We start from the raw sequence: 16,299 nt of genomic DNA, 5'->3' as shown, positions 1-16,299 counted from the left end.
CAAACTCTTATACACTCACACGTCCGCTCAGTGAAACTGCTCAGGGCCATTGTTGGCTTTTATTGATGCGTAGACCGTGTTGTTTTACCTTGTTTTGTTGCCGGTCTTTTGGTCGCCCGTTCTTTGGGTCCGGGTGACCAAAAGACCGCCACCAAAAGTCCGGCAACCAAAAGATGGCGACCAAAAGACCGGCGACCAAACGACCGCACACGATTTTTGCTCATCCAAAATTAGAGGCATGCATGAGAGCTTTTAAAGAGTAGATCCGCACATTCAAAAATCAAGTTGTGACAATTACCATACACTGGTGGAGTTTATCAATATATTGTTGGATGTAATCAAGCAGGTGGGTCGGTATAAACTCCGTTGTGGGTCAAATACCTCTTGGAATGCGAGTTATGGTGACCTTGCAATAGCTATAATAGAGGAATTTAATAATTTGTGGTAGAATTAGGTTTTCAAGATGTTGTGGGATGCGTAAGCATGAACTGAAATTGCACCATTTCATGGAATCATGGATAGTTTGGTTTGGTAACAAAGATCATGCGTCTATCTCCGTTCTGACAGACTCCACTCCCCCACTCTCTCAACCACCTTAAGATTCCACACCAGTCATCCCAGCCAGAACACTTTTCACTTCCCTCCTCATGTGCACGCACTAACTAGACCCAAATTCACATGCACTCAAGCAGACCTGGCCTTTTTATTTAAATGCATTAATATTTAATTTTTGAACATGTTGTGAAAGATCACAATAGCACGTACAAAGGATCCTCGATGAATATGCAATGATCTCATAAATATTTCAGCATTCCATTTCCCCATCCTATGGTTGAGTCAACGAAAATTTGAATTGATCATGACGAGAATTATTTTTTTTCTCAAAATATTTATTCTTTAAAAACACACACACAACAGTGATCTCATTGAGATGCTATATGCAGTATCCCAGCATCCCCTCTAATCCTTGACAATAGATCAAGACATATATGAAGGTGGTCTCATGAGTGGTCACCTTGGGATGGTTAACACTGTTTGGTTTTGTTTACACTAAGAAGTGTAGCTACACAAGGGAAGACATTATAAAGATGGAGCAGTCTGTTATTATTAGTTCTTTTTCAACACCAGTTGAGGTGTGGGGGTGTAAATTGGAGGGGCAGCTATAGTCTATCCACCCTGGCAGCAAAACTGACAATGTCTAGAGAAAAGCAGCAGAATATTGGTGAAGTTTTACCAACATGGATATGTAAATCTGCCCCCAACTCACAAGCACTAACAAGACATTCCAGCTTCACCAAATTTCTAGGGGAAACAAAATATGGTAAAATATGCTTCTACATTACCAAACGTTGGGGTAGGGAAGTCACAGTGCTCACATTAATCCTGACTTTAAAAGATAAATACGTACACTGATTGAAAAGATAATATGGTGACAACTAAGTAAATAAGAGGTTATTTTATCAGCCATCCGCAAAATTAAGCATGGGTGAAATGAACATAATTATTTCAGCATGTCAAAAACGCCATTGCATTGCTGAACTGAAATTATTTTCCATTGTGAGAAGATGGTCTATGAATGGTTTAAGCTCCCAGTAGATTCCAAAATAGGCATTGAAAATTAAAAGTTGTACTCCAAACAGACAGGATGGATCAGAAAGGACCCCAGGGGCTGTCAGAAGCGTACCCTTTGCAATAACAATATTATCAATCACATTCAGAATACATCCTCTCCTGGCTCACGCATCCGACTTGCACACATGCAGCATGTGTAGCATTGCTTTTGCCTCTGTTTTATTGCCGTATGTAAAGCATGTGGTGCTGCTTTTCTGTGCAAGAAGGGTGATGTTTGTTTTAAGGTTATTTTATTAGCTGATATATTGAAATATGTCAATATATAACTAAAGAAACAATTTGGGAACTGAAATTCGCCAAAGTTGATTTTTTTTGGCCTGGGTTTCCTTTGATTGTCAGCCAAGAATTTTCATTTGGGTTCATCCCAAATCTTGAGTTAATTTTCTCATCTGGTACAAGCTCCAGGTACTAATATAGAACATGAAACATAATGGAAAATCAAATCATTTCTTATGATACCTCTGTGAACATGAGGTCCACCGAGGCAAATGTAAATTGGAAATTGGCCAATGACGTACTTACATGAACTATCAGGATTTAGGAATCTAAATCATTTGTCTCTACGTGCAGAAAAGTATTAGTCTGGCGTGAATTTAATCAACAGGAGGCTCCAACAATTTCACCTCCTTCGAACCAAAGCAGAGAAAATGTTTACATTATCAGAAGAATGGGAACAAGTGGATGTCTTTTAAGCAGCATTTCAAGAAAGATAGTTGACACCCACCTACACACAGATTGCAAGATTGTAAAGCAAAATACAAGAAAATGTGGGAAGAAGCTATGGGGGGTACGATCTAAAAGGAATATCTCTATATTCACTGATAACAGTTTGATAGGACTCCATAGTAGTTCAGTATTTTCTGACAAATCGTGGTGTGAATGTTCTTTTACCTCCCTGGTTTTACACATATCATATCCGGATCTGCTGTATCAATCATTCGACAAAGTTGTTCAGATAGAAATTTTATTACCAGGCCCAGCCCATACAATATGCATAGTTCAGGTCAGACACAACTCGTGAAAAATTCAACACTCGTAGTGCTTTTTCTTCGAGCCAAATCTATTTCATTGACACACGTGACATGTTCATGATGGTGAAATACGGTTTCACATTTTCAAGACTTATTGTGTCATTTGAAAGAGACAGCCTGACTCGACATGTTTGACTAAAATGCCTCCTAGGAATGAATCACACAAAAAGCAAAAAAATTGTCTTTGCATTGGGATTCTAAGAAATCACCTGCACACTGAATTCCAGGTAATTCTTCAAGGCCCCCACATGTACGATGCACTGTTTGGGTCTCACAATGAAGTCTTGTTTGTTGCTATTTGAGATTAAGAGTATAGCGACGTGGCCCTCTTTCCAAGGAGCACACTTGAACAGTTCCACAAAATTACCAGAACCTGGTCTAAAAAGTAAATGTCAAAACCCAGTCCCGGCCATCAGCATTAGCAAGCTAAGCGATTGCCTAGGCCGCCATCTAGTGGAGGGGGCGCGAACATTTCTATAGGGATTAAAAAAAATACTCAGAAAAAAAATGCTAGCTTTGTGAAAGTTTTCGAACAGTTGTACATTTCAACATATTATGTATAAAAAATATTTTCATTATTTTTTTTATTTTTTTAAATGTTGTGAATCCTGGCGCTTTAAACCTCTTGTTGCTCTTGTTTTGTTCCTCTTTTGCTCTTGTTGACTCTGTAAAACGTGTGGAATTTTGTTACCAGAGTTTAGTCTAATTCTAGATTTTAATTAGTTTGGGTTTTATATTTTGCATGTACTGTACAATTATTTTTTTGCAAAAAGATTGCACTCATTCTGTATTAATAATCTATCAATCTATTCATTGATTGATATAATTTTTTATGTTTTGATTATTTTATTTTATCCCCTTGAAACCTGAAATTGAAAACTGTGAACCAGTCTTATTATTCACAGAAGTTTAATTGTTTTCAACTACAAGAAATGTACTGTCTAAACCTCTCATTCATTCATCTGTACGAGGTTTATTTTGCAAGGATCAGTTGACAGAACAATCGCCAGGCACAGGTTCCAAAGCTTCCAGGCTGGGTGGAACAAACATAAGTGAGACAAAGTCAAACAAAAGCACCTGTATGGAAAGCTTTAAAACCATAAAGGGTGACTAACTAAAGCATAAAAAATATCCCTGCAAAAAGCCTGGAAAGTAATTAGTAGTATGCTGGGGTGGTTAAAAACACACTCATCATTCACTCTAACATATATAGTAGATCAAGGGAAGGCCCCGGGAAAAAGGAACATCATTGGAGCCATTAACGAAATAATAACCAAGTACAATGGAAAATAAATTAGAAAAGCTCTATGAGAGGAAGAAAAAATGATGATGCATTCTCAATTAATATTGTATTTTAAATAATTATTTAGCAGAAATAAATAATGAGGTTTGGGAATAGAAACTCTCCCTTGCAATTAGTTATTTCATTTCTAAATATAATTTGGCTTAGTTGAAATGCCATGGCTGTAATTCCACTGTGTTGTCTCAAAGGTCATTGTAAAGGTTCTCTTCCATCTTTTTTCTTGCCACATCCCTCAACATGGTTCTGCAACATAAAGTTAATCATGGCGAAGTAAACATTGGTGTGCAAATGCCCTTCTAAATCAGGTTATATGATGATGAATCATGATACTAATAGAATACAGACGCTCCCCTACTTACGAACATTCAACTTACGAACAACGGTACATACGAACATGTCTGCAAATTGCGTTTAAGTCCAAAAATGTTCGCAAGTCCAATTTTGTATTTCGCGTCTTTTTCGGAGTAGTACTTCTTTCCGCCGCTAATACCGACGCCTGGCGCTGTGAGAGCTCAGCTCACCCAGCATCTACCTTCTTCGTTGCAATGCGGAAGTCCGTGAATGTATCTCCAGTGTGCAAAGAACCTTTTTCATTTGTATCATTAAATATCTCATGCATCCAATATTGAATATGGTTGGTAAAAAGCTAAAGGCTTCTATTGAGGGAGTTGTAAGGAAGAGGCAAGCCATTTCATTTGAAACGAGTGGCAATAATAACGAAGCTTGATGCGCGTCAGAAAGTGGTGAGCGTTGCACATTCAGTACCATTTATAAACAGAAAGATCGAGCAGCAGGACCCAAATATTGAACGTTGCACAAAGTTTGCAAATCAATTGAATGATGCCATACAGTGCTACTGCATCATTTGTGATGAAAAAAAGAAGAAAACTGTGCAATCGTCATTAGGTCGCTTCTTTTGGCCAGTTTCTAATACATAAATCTATCTCTCTCTCTCTCTCTCTACAGTACTGTACATATTCTCTCCATTTTATTAAATGTTTTTTTTTTCAGTACAAACCAATGCGTGTTACTTATACAAGCCTTAAACATACAAATGCACTTATATAAACCTTCAATATACTTATATAGGCCTTAAACATAAATTATAATACAAAATATAGCACTAAATCAACTTACAAACAAATTCAACTTATGAACAACCGCTCGGAACCAATTGCGTTCGTAAGTTGAGGAGTGTCTGTATCTATATAATTTGTTAAATTACATGGAGGAGAAAGTCAGAGAGGCCATAGACGCACTGGTATTCTGGTTCCATAAGTTGTATCATATTCCCGTAGTGTAGAGTGGGTACCTAGTTTTGAACCAGTGACTTTGCAAACAGAGTCAACAAACTGTCAAGTTTGGGTTTTCTTTAGTCAACCAGCAGTTTTGGATTGGCTTGGATAACTTTATTCATCCCGTATTCGGGAAATTTCGTTGTCACAGTAGCAAGAGGGTGAGGATGCAGAAATAGGAAAGGCATTTTAGACATAAATAGCTGGGAATAAGTGGTTTAATAAATATGTTTATATGTTTATAATGTTTATACTATTATGATTATATGTTCGAACCCTGAGATATTTATATTTGGACCTGGCACAATATGAAATATATTATTTTTGTAATCAAACACCATCATTTTAGATTGGACAATGCATTTGGGCTAGACTTACTATAGATAATACTTCAAGTTTTATCTCAAAATGACATTCTGTGAGAGTTCTTGCAAATCCCTACATTTGATAAAATATCAACGTAATAGGTCCATTTGAGAAACAACCTGTTTGTCATGTGTAGAACTATACACTCACCCGAATAATAATGTTAACACCGTGCAGTGTTCGCCCTCATTATCCTTCCACGTTGGATAATATGTTGACTACTTCATCATCAGACTTGCATGTTCACATCGATAGGCTTCACGTTTGCAACTTGCATTTCAAATGACATCTGCCTCATGCAGTCATCTAACTAATTGCAGAAAAGCAGTCAATGTTTGTATAGGGTAAAACTATAACAGTTTGGCTTTGAAATGTTTGTCAAGATAAACAATTAAATATCTGTGACAGCAGATCACCCAATCCCCACATCCCCACCCCCCTTCATCACTCTGTCTCAAGTATTTCTAGTTTATCGCATCCTAACAAATATTCAAAAGAATCCGCTCACAGTAATTAAGCACCTAATGAGTCCTTTGAAAAGAAGGCTTTTGCTATTGTGAAACAGCACCCTCAGATCAACACCATGCTTGTATAGGCTCAAATGGTTGCTCTTAGATACAATTATTACTTTGAGCCCAGGCTAGGGTGAGTACAGCCCGCTAATGTCCAAGTTCCTCTCCCATGTGCCGTTTGCACCTGATATCGTCTTTGCTGTAGAAATCCAAATTAAAGGCACTTTTAAGATTTTGGGAGGTATTTGATTGTGACTGGATGTAAGCTTCCATATTTTATGCAACAGGTAAGGACCTCTACAGGTGCTTGACATCGCCTCATACAACCAGGCCATTAAATAAACGTGTCATCTTCTCTTCCATTATGCATGAAGGCCAGATGTGTCTCGTTAAATCCGTGCCAGCAAACCGTTCACACATGAGCACACACAGATACAAAGCATGTCACGTTGGTGCATGCTACCCTTGACGAAAATGTGACATGTAATGTAGGACTGGACACTCCGTTTATGTGTTAAGAAGAGGACTGGCTTATGGACCTTAATTATTCTGCTTCTCAAAGGGCTTTTTCAAGAGGTCACATTGATCTCGGTGTGACTTTGGTTTGATATTTAACCCTTTAAAGCCCACACCAATAAATAATTCACAGTGTATTAAAATGAGCTTGACTCTGAGCCTTTAATGATCCCTCGGAACAAAAAGACTACAAAATTGCAAATATAATTTGTAGTAATTTTGTATCAGATATATGATGGATCAATTTATATGATGGAAAAAAAGTCACATAGCTCACAATTAATGTATCAATTATGTTTGACCATATAGGGTTAATAAATCTTGACATCCAAGTAGATTTTTAATGGGGGATGCTTAGATTGGAGACTTAAAAAGAGGAGATGCACAAGCTCTTATTACATGGATGAGTCTGTGACATCAAATGCAGCAGGACATATTGTGCATAGTCTGCCTCTCCATCTGGAAGACCATGTTTAATTTTCACTGGTGCAGGAACAGAGGGCTGAAGATTCACAATGTTCTTTTTTTAAAACCAGCAGGTTGACTCCTCCCAAGTGATGAAGTGGTCTTTGGGAACATAACTCTTACTCTTGTAGTTCTCCATCTGGTGTCCTGGACCAACCTCTTCAGTGAGTACAGACAGTTCCAATCCATGCATGTTGCACAGCCTTTGCTTCTCTCACCACAGGGCTCATTTGAACTTGCCCGGTCAATACCACTTTGGTGTAGTCCCAGTGACACTGTGAAAATGCATCGTGAGCTAGTTTCATTTGATCCCATTACTAACATTTCATGATTTTCAAGTGCCAGAATTTTTTATAGTTTCTTTTGAGCATCATTACCTATTTTCTGGATCTGGGTGCCTTGCCTCTATTCATGTCGAGGTAGTCATGACAAAATGAGATGACTGGCACACAATGGAAGCCTGCCGTCAGCCTGATTGCTGTATTTCCTCCTTCTAGTCATTAAACTCAGTGTATCATTTTTTTTCTGTTTTGCAAATGCATCCCACTTAGTGTTTGTAATTCATTAGGTGATAAAAAAAATATTATATATATTTTTTTAAATTTGAATGACCTGATGAAAAGTTATTCCGTTGCTTGTACTTGAAGAGCATTTCTTTTTATCTTAGATATTTTTTTTGATTTTCCAGATATATTTCTCTTCCTGTTGCACCCTTTCAAATCATTATTTTTGCGTGTTATCTTGCCTCCTACATACTCCTTGTATAGTAAAGTCAAGGCCTAAAATTGTGTTTTCAATTCCTTTTCTTGTACTTGTGATTCAGTGCCTATCTCCTTCATATCAAAATGTTTTTGTGTACTACTCCCAAGATTGATATCTATTTTGATTTTCCACAAAACATACCCTTTTATAATCATTATTTTTGTTTTATCCTGTCTTCTACATACTACAGGTGAAAATAATGTCCACAGAGAAGAGTGTTTGCTAAATTAAAATGTAAGTCTTTTTTATCACATCAGAATTTATCCAGAAAGTTCAAACAAAAATATAGGAGGTGAGGAACAGAAATCTCCAATAGACCTTGAGGTTACCCAGCAATAAAATTTGCATGTTCCTTTTTTGTCTAATTTACAATAATGTTCATTCATTTTCAATACCCCTGATCCTCAAAATGGTTACAGGGTACAATAAATCTGGCACATTAAATTAGTTATGAGCATAAAATCGAAGGATAAGTAGACTTAGTGGCTGGCCTGCCAAACCAGTAAAGACACATTATGCTGTAACCTGTACATGATTATGGATTCTATTAGCTATCAGACCCTGCTAACCCCCATAAACAAACCCGCTGAAACTTCCCGCTGTGTACACGTTGCACTACACTAGCTGTAAAGCCAAATACAGTTTTAATGGTTATTTTAGGTAATTCACAGCATCAATGTGATATTAAAGTGCAAAGTTTTTTTTTAAATTCTGTTTGTTTTTAAGAGGTATGACTCTTTAGTCACGGTTGAAATGGCACAAGGCTAGTGACCTCAAATGTTCCTGTGTAAAAATTCTGTATTTTGCAGATATTTTGGTGGATTTTTGACTGAATCTTTATGACATCCTGTGGAGTTTTGTACTATGATAACATTTCTGATCATTTTGGCCTCTTATTGAGTGAGATATGTTGGAAGGTCATTATTATTGCTTCAGCTCTCTGCAGGGGATCAGGGGATTTCTCCCTTGAACCTGCCCTCACTGGCAGTTGGAGTTCTGTGGAGCATGTGTACAGTAAATGGGAAGTGAGGAGAAAGCTGAATGTCCTTTTAATTGTGCGTTTGCAGATGGCAATGCAACCTCCTCACCAGGCTCACAGTAGTTGTCCAGTGCACCCGGAGGGCAAAGGTCTTGACATGATGTTTGCACCACCGACCATGGAAAGTACAAAAAAGAAACCTGAACTGACAAGGCTGAACACATCTTTACTAATGAAAGTGTGAAGTTTTATTCACAGAACAACAATTTTGCATTTTACTATGGCTACTTTTATCTCTCTGACTATTTCAATGGGTTTGTGAGCCCTGTACTATATGAAATTGTAGATATTATTATTTTTTTAATAATGCCTTTTGCATTAATGAGAACAAGGCCAAGAGAATCAGGGAGCATTGACATTGCTCTAGAGCATAGTTCTCTCCCAAGTGTGGTATGTACAGTACAGTAAGTCTCATATCCGAGTCTCTTTGTTCACTGCAGTGCAGTGATGCCCTGTCTCACTCTAGAGTCACTCTTGGCAGGGCTTCCTATTCTGCCTGTCAAAGGCGTAGCCGGTTCAAACATTGATGTGGGCTATCAAGTGTCTTGGAGATTCATTTTTCCCCCTTCGGTTCTCCTTGAATTTTGTGGGTCAGTAAATCAGGTAGAGCGAGAGAGAGAGAAAAGCTGTTTTACATGTAATTCTATGAAACACGCTTTTCTGCAAAATGTTTTTTAATTCTATTACGCGGGGCATGGACTGAAATATGTATTTCAGATCTATAATATTCGATGCTGGGTTTTTTTCTCCCCAAATTTAAATAATATTCTGAAATAAGTGGCAGGACAACTTCAGGAGACGTATTAAAATAAAATAGTCAATTTGAATCAAATATATTATAAAAATTAAAAAGGAAATTAACTGTCACTTTACAAATAAATGTGTTAATTCAGTAATTATCTGTTGTTATAATTTTGCACAGATGTTTAAGTAAAAAAATCAAAATGTAAATGTTCAATTAAATACATTAGCATTAAAAAAAACATCTAATTTCCAGCCAATAAACTTCGTGTTTGCTCTGACAAGACAATTAGTGTAATAAATAGTCATTATAAATCAAATATATTATAAAAATAAAAGGAAATTAACTGTCACTTTACAAATAAATGTGTTAATTCAGTAATTATCTGTTGTTATAATTTTGCACAGATGCTTAAGAAAAAAAATCAAAATGTAAATGTTCAATCAAATACATTAGCATTAAAAAACATCTCATTTCCAGGCAATAAACTTCGTGTTTGCTGTGACAAGACAATTAATGTCATAACAGTGCCGTGCTACAAGCAGACTTTGGCTTCACCCCCAGTCTGACATGGTTACAACGCACCAGTAGGTTTCAGAGCCCTTCCTGTGTGGAGACATTCTAGAAGATTGCACTGCAAAAAGAAGCCTCGGACTAGCCCACTAATGAGGTTGGGGATTGTCAACAACCTTCCCTGGTGCCTCTCCAGTCAGGCAGTGTTGCTTTCTGCACACAAGATTGCAGCCCTTGAGACTTGGGCTTGATCATGTAATGACTGGGGCCTCTACTGGCCTTAATAACAAGCATAAAGTATGGTGGCCAATATTCAGCCACACTGTCATTAAATAGTATCTGCAGCAGCATAAATGTATGCATAATGTCATTCGTAAGAAGCACATCTTTAAATGTATTACATCCCAAAGACTTTGAACAAGACTTGATGTGACAGACCACAACTTGTAGAAAATATCCAAAGAGTTTCTTTGCTGATTTGCTTAGTGGAGAATGAGGGAAGGTAGCTATTAGTTATGTCCCATCTGAGACAGACTTAGTAGATACTTAGAAAATGTTTACCTGGACACTACAATAAATCACCCACAATAGTGTTTCATTGTATTGACTGGGGTAATAGATGCTCTTAAATTTTAAATGCACTAGGATTTTTTTTTACCTCATTCTCCTACCTCCCATGGTTTAACTACACACGCTCACAACATACATGTGTTGCCTTGTCCAGTACCCTGGCTTGCAATCGTCAACTGCCAGATTGGCACGGGATTTCAGCTCTCTAGTACCATCAGCAAACCATTCACCCACGCAATGCCATTCACGCTGTCTTCCAACCGTGAAGAGAACACTCTTTAAAGTGCCAGACGTCATTGAATGTGAACATTTTGCCCACTGTAGTAGTTGGTAGGGATGGCGAAACTATTGCATATGCCAATAAGATAACAAAAAAGATTCTGGTAAGTTTCTCACAGATTCTTTTTGACAGAAATTCTTTAGTTGTGCAAACCACCTGTGGCAATATTTTAATTTCCAGGTAGTTAGACATAGGCAGTCTCTGAGATTAAGGTGCTTTCTATCAAGATATTGGCATCAATGGTGTCAGTTATATGTATACTGTCAAATACTCCGATATAGCATTTAAGATTTTATAGAAACATATACCATTATATATATATATATATATATATATATATATATATATATATATATATATATATATATATATATATATATATATATATATATATATATATATATATATTTGTTTTTTTTTTTTTTTTTTCAAACTGCTCTGGTATTTGTACCTTGCTGCCACTGACAGGTAAGACTACATCCTAAGCAACAGCAAATTAGTAGGTTGAACAATCCTTGCATGTTTTTGGAATATAGGTAGATGTTAAGGTTAGCAGTATTAGCAGAAATGCCAAGGATACAAGAGGTGTACATGCACAGACTCCATGAGATACCTCAACCTCTGGATTGTTAGGCAATTACGGTTTCTTTAGAAGGCATTCATTAGAGTGTGGTGGAACCGAGTGTCGACAAGAACATAGTGCTTCTTGTGGCTGGGGTTTGACAGCACAGCCTTTCCAGTCATTCTTCCAAGAAAGTTCAAGGCGATTAAATAATAGAATGTTTTTTTGCATGTAATATTGTTAACTAATGGATACAAATATATTTCAAGCGCTCTTGAAATTAGTGTATGTAATTAAGGGAACAGAAAGGCTTTTTTGTTGAAAGGAAAGAGAAATGTACAGCAGCTTTATAGATGAACATTTTTAGTACTGCACCACTGTTTGTGCCATGGTAATAACTCACATGAGCCAGTCCACTTAAGGTTAACCAGCTAATTATGTAGAGGCGTGCATGGCATGATTAGCTCTTCACCATAGAGGTCTGCAGCAGATGGCGTGTGTGGGGTGTATGATTAGACTGGCACTGGCACATGGCAGGAGGCTGTGTTGCTGTGAATTTACAGTGGACTGGCAGTGGAACATAAAAGGAGTATTCATTAACATCAGCAATAAGCATAAAAGAGGATGTTTACATCTACTCCATGTCTCTGTACAGACTGTGCACTTTTTCTTTTAATTAAAACAGTCATCAATTGTTGTATTAAAGTTCATTAGGACACATAATCCATAGATATAATATGAATTTAATCTATTTTGACAGACACATACATGGAGAACCACTGACTTTGCTGCGGGGGCAATTCCGTTTGTAAGAACAAGCACTTTGCTCATGGGTATGAACATGAGGTCCTCCTTAGTTTCATCTGCCTGCTGTTAAATCAGTGGTCTATTGACCTGGAATCCCCTGCTGACACAGGAGAAAAAAAGGGACTTTAATTATATTCAAGAGAAAAAAAATCAAGGAAATAATGCAATACCCCAGTGGCAAGGGGAGCTCAAAGTCAAGGAGTCCCTATGAACACCACATGACACTCACGATCATCATGCATTTTTATGGGGAAAATGATCTTTTTCAGTTTTGTTGGAAGGCATTTAAAATAATTTGGCATAATTATACACTCTGTCTCTACAGTTTCCATCAGAGTGGGAACCATTCACAATAACAAAAACGCATAGTGTAGTCTACAAGGACTGAGTGTTCAAGTTGGGATTTAACCTGTAAAATCCTTTTTGAGGTTAAATATGTAGGAACCCATATGATCTGAAGAGGGCGACTGAGACAACAGCAATCCTGGAATTTCATTTTTGAATGCAACACTTAATTCTACCGACAGAGAGCAGCAGCTCATAACCTTCACCCCAGTAAAATTAGTTTTCCCTTAAGCACAATTATGGATTAAAGGATTTTCAGAAGCACATCAACAATTCCTTTTTTTTCTTCTAATGAGGGGCCTTGGGCAGGGACTGTCAATCCATCCTTCCACCTATCCATTTACTGAATTGAAATGAATTCACAGAGTGAAGGCCCTCACCCAGGCGGTTGCGCGAGTGGTTAGCGCGTCGGCCTCACAGCTCTGGGGTCCTGGTGGAAGGTTAACTCACCTGCACTCCTCTTTTGAATACAAGACCAAGCATAAAATCAATTATTTAAAAAATAAAAGTGTCTGGTATTGAGATCATGTGTGGGTGTGTTGGGGGTCTGATTCAGAGATGATACCATCAGAGTTCCCCTTTATTTTGTGTGATGAGGAAAATTCCGTGCACAGCTGCCCAGGGCCAGGTTGATGTCATCTGCTTGTCACACACACTGACAGGAAGCTACACTGTTGAATAGATGCTACTGACTCATCAGGTCATACAATGAAACTGGTCAATGCCAGTAATGGACAGAGAGTGCATTTGCATTTTTACAGGTAGCTGCAAGGAGCTCAGTGACATACCCTGCTCTGATAAGATCGTTTATTATCCATTTGAACAAATCTAGTATAGTGGCTTCAATTTGAAAGGGTTTGATGCTTTCTGGATTTCCAATTTCAGCAGTGTTGCTCAGCGTGCATACTCCACCCTGAGACCCCAGAGACGAAACACAACAGCAAGACCGAACAAGCAACTTCTGAATATTTCTGGGGGGTTCATGCAAATCAAGTGTGCGTGTGCATGTGTGTGTGTGTCGGGGTGGGGGAGTCTTCTGAGGAATAGCTCCACTGACAGATTTATCAGTTGGCTCTTTTGTGTCAGTCCCCAGCTTCCAACACGTTTTTACACACAGTAAAGAGAGTGGCAACAATAACATGTGGTCTGTTCCTGACTTTACCCCATTTAAGATGAACAAAAGTTCTATTAAGCATTTAAAGGAAGCAAAGAGTTTAACCTTCCTGCTGGTGGCAGGCTTCAAATGCTTAAACTGCCAGTCTCTGTTCTACTATACAACATTTAATGAGATGCAGCTAGATTGCTAATTGACTTCCTGAGTTCCATCTAAGCTTTATCGCCATGGCAACAAAACCAGCCGCCGTTCTTTTTTCAATGCCTATGAGAAGTTTTTGTTGTTGGTTGACTTTACTATTTTGCGGCATGTGAGGATTCTTTTCAGTCTGCTTTCTTTTCTACTCAGAGTGGTAGATTGATACTCTAAAGAGGAAGTTAATATACATATATATAATGAGGTGTAATCAGTTCAGCACAAATTATATGAGAACATTTTACCACCACGGTTAGGATATGTGAGTGGTGATTCTGATGTGAAAGCTATTAATAGCGGATAGTGTAGAAGACAGAAGATCTTGGTATGTTGGTCTGTCTGACTCCCTACTGACACTAACACAGTCCTTACTGTTCTCTGTCAAAGTGACATCAGTCGAGTCTGAATCACTGCAGCTCGTCTCCTTGATGGAAAATGTGAGATTTTCTCCCCCCCCAGTGACATGTTGACCAGCACAGCTCCGGTAGGTCAGGTCACGTGTCAGCATTTGACGGGTAACAAGATCCAGGTAGTTTCATGTAAGTAACCAGGAAATGGGCTGCTAAAGAACCTGCAATAAATAATTTTAAGTGTTTTTTTCCTTTGCAAAGAAAATCTATATGTTGAAAATGAATGATTTTGTAATGTTTTAAAACAACTAGTTTGTTGATTTTCATAACCCAATACTTGAAATTTGTGTTTTTATTTGTACTCATATGCTACTTAAAATTTAATATGCAATACCAATTTGATATCAAACTGTTTGACCACAGCTCCAGATAACAAACAGCAAGATTCATGCTTTCTTAATTAAAGACCAAGAGATAAAATGCCCAAAAATAAATAAATCAGATACACAAATGATTATATATGTTAATTCCAAAATTAGTTTTCCTACTAGCTCCAGACGTTGTCTTAGTTCTCTATCTTCAATGATTGAGACATTCATTAACTAACAGGCACTTTGCTGGTTATTATCAATTGACGCCTCTAGTTCCCCTGTGGGCAGTGGTTGGGTGGTTACCAAATGTTTTAGTTGCCCCTCGAAAGCTTGAAACAGACATAACAAATACCGTTATCCCGAGGGCAAAATAACATCAGCAATATAACCTACCTCCCCCTTCTACTGGTGCATCATTTCTCATCCGAACATAATAAAATTCTTTATACTCTGTATAGTTGCCCACTGCACGAGACAAAGGTAATAGTGTTATTCATGGTTTCTCATTGTCTTGCTATCATCATGAGGGTTGCAGGGGTGCTGGATCCCATAATAGCTGATTATTGGCAAGAGGTGGACTAGACCTGAACTGGTTTGCCAGGTAATTGAACATCTTCTGAATGCATATCTCAAATATATTCTGTCCCCACGCCTAACAAAAAAATAGTATAAAATAGTGTTTCTATACAATTCTGAGAACTAAATCTCTGCATAACTCCCTGCGCGTACTCTGACAGTGAGCACTGCGATCCACCAAGTTAATAATATGCAATGACATTTTATTCTAGTCTGGTTTCTGGAGTCCCAATCTCCCAGGTATCACTACAATTATGTCCTTCTTAATCATGAAGTCTGGCTGGAGAGCTTGTAAATACTGTATACTCATAGAGATATGACTTTGCAGACCCAATCTTTTGGAATAAAAGGAGGAAAACAATTATGTGCATGATCAGACACCCATTGTAGTCACTGAATCCATTGAAATGTTATCTAACGCAAAAAATCGGTTTCATACTAGAAGAAAAGCCTGATTTCTTTTCTCTTTCTCGTCTTTTATAACATGGTCAATGGCATACCTGAAATGATTGAATCTTTCTGTGTAGATAAGACACCGCTTCCATAAAAGAAAAGCTGGTCGATCGTGTTCCTGCTGTTAAATTATGCATGATGGTGAAATGAAGCAAGATTCTATTGTACTCATTTGTCCCTTGATTCTCAACAATAACAACACATTTGCAGAGTGAATCTATGCACTACTGAATACATTTTCTCTCTACCTGTGGACTATGCCACACAGTCTAGTGAGAGCACTTCATTATTATCATAGATCCAGACAGTTATATTGCTATTGGACAGAGGGCATCAGATTCCCCATGTTCTTATTCATTAAATGACTGACAGACACTGGCACAAGTCTCCACTCTCAACTCATGACGGCAATATGTGGATTGCTATGGTAACAGATTCAATACAGTGAACCCTCCCACCTGCTTCTCCCTGACACTTCTGAATCTTCTAACCAATATCTA

At 37.8% G+C, this 16,299-nt stretch overlaps 1 long non-coding RNA gene across 1 annotated transcript; it reads left to right on the top strand.

Moving 5' to 3' along the window:
* The first annotated feature begins 4,537 nt into the window (after positions 1-4,537).
* On the top strand, positions 4,538-9,077 carry LOC144075602 (uncharacterized). The gene is made up of 3 exons (XR_013300584.1): positions 4,538-4,709; positions 7,192-7,284; positions 8,950-9,077. It is a non-coding gene; the product is annotated as an uncharacterized LOC144075602 (long non-coding RNA).
* Positions 9,078-16,299: the final 7,222 nt, after the last annotated feature.

This window comes from Stigmatopora argus, chromosome 6 (assembly GCF_051989625.1).
Source record: "Stigmatopora argus isolate UIUO_Sarg chromosome 6, RoL_Sarg_1.0, whole genome shotgun sequence".
Classification (NCBI taxonomy): domain Eukaryota; kingdom Metazoa; phylum Chordata; class Actinopteri; order Syngnathiformes; family Syngnathidae; genus Stigmatopora; species Stigmatopora argus.
This window is presented reverse-complemented; position numbering and strand designations above follow the sequence as displayed.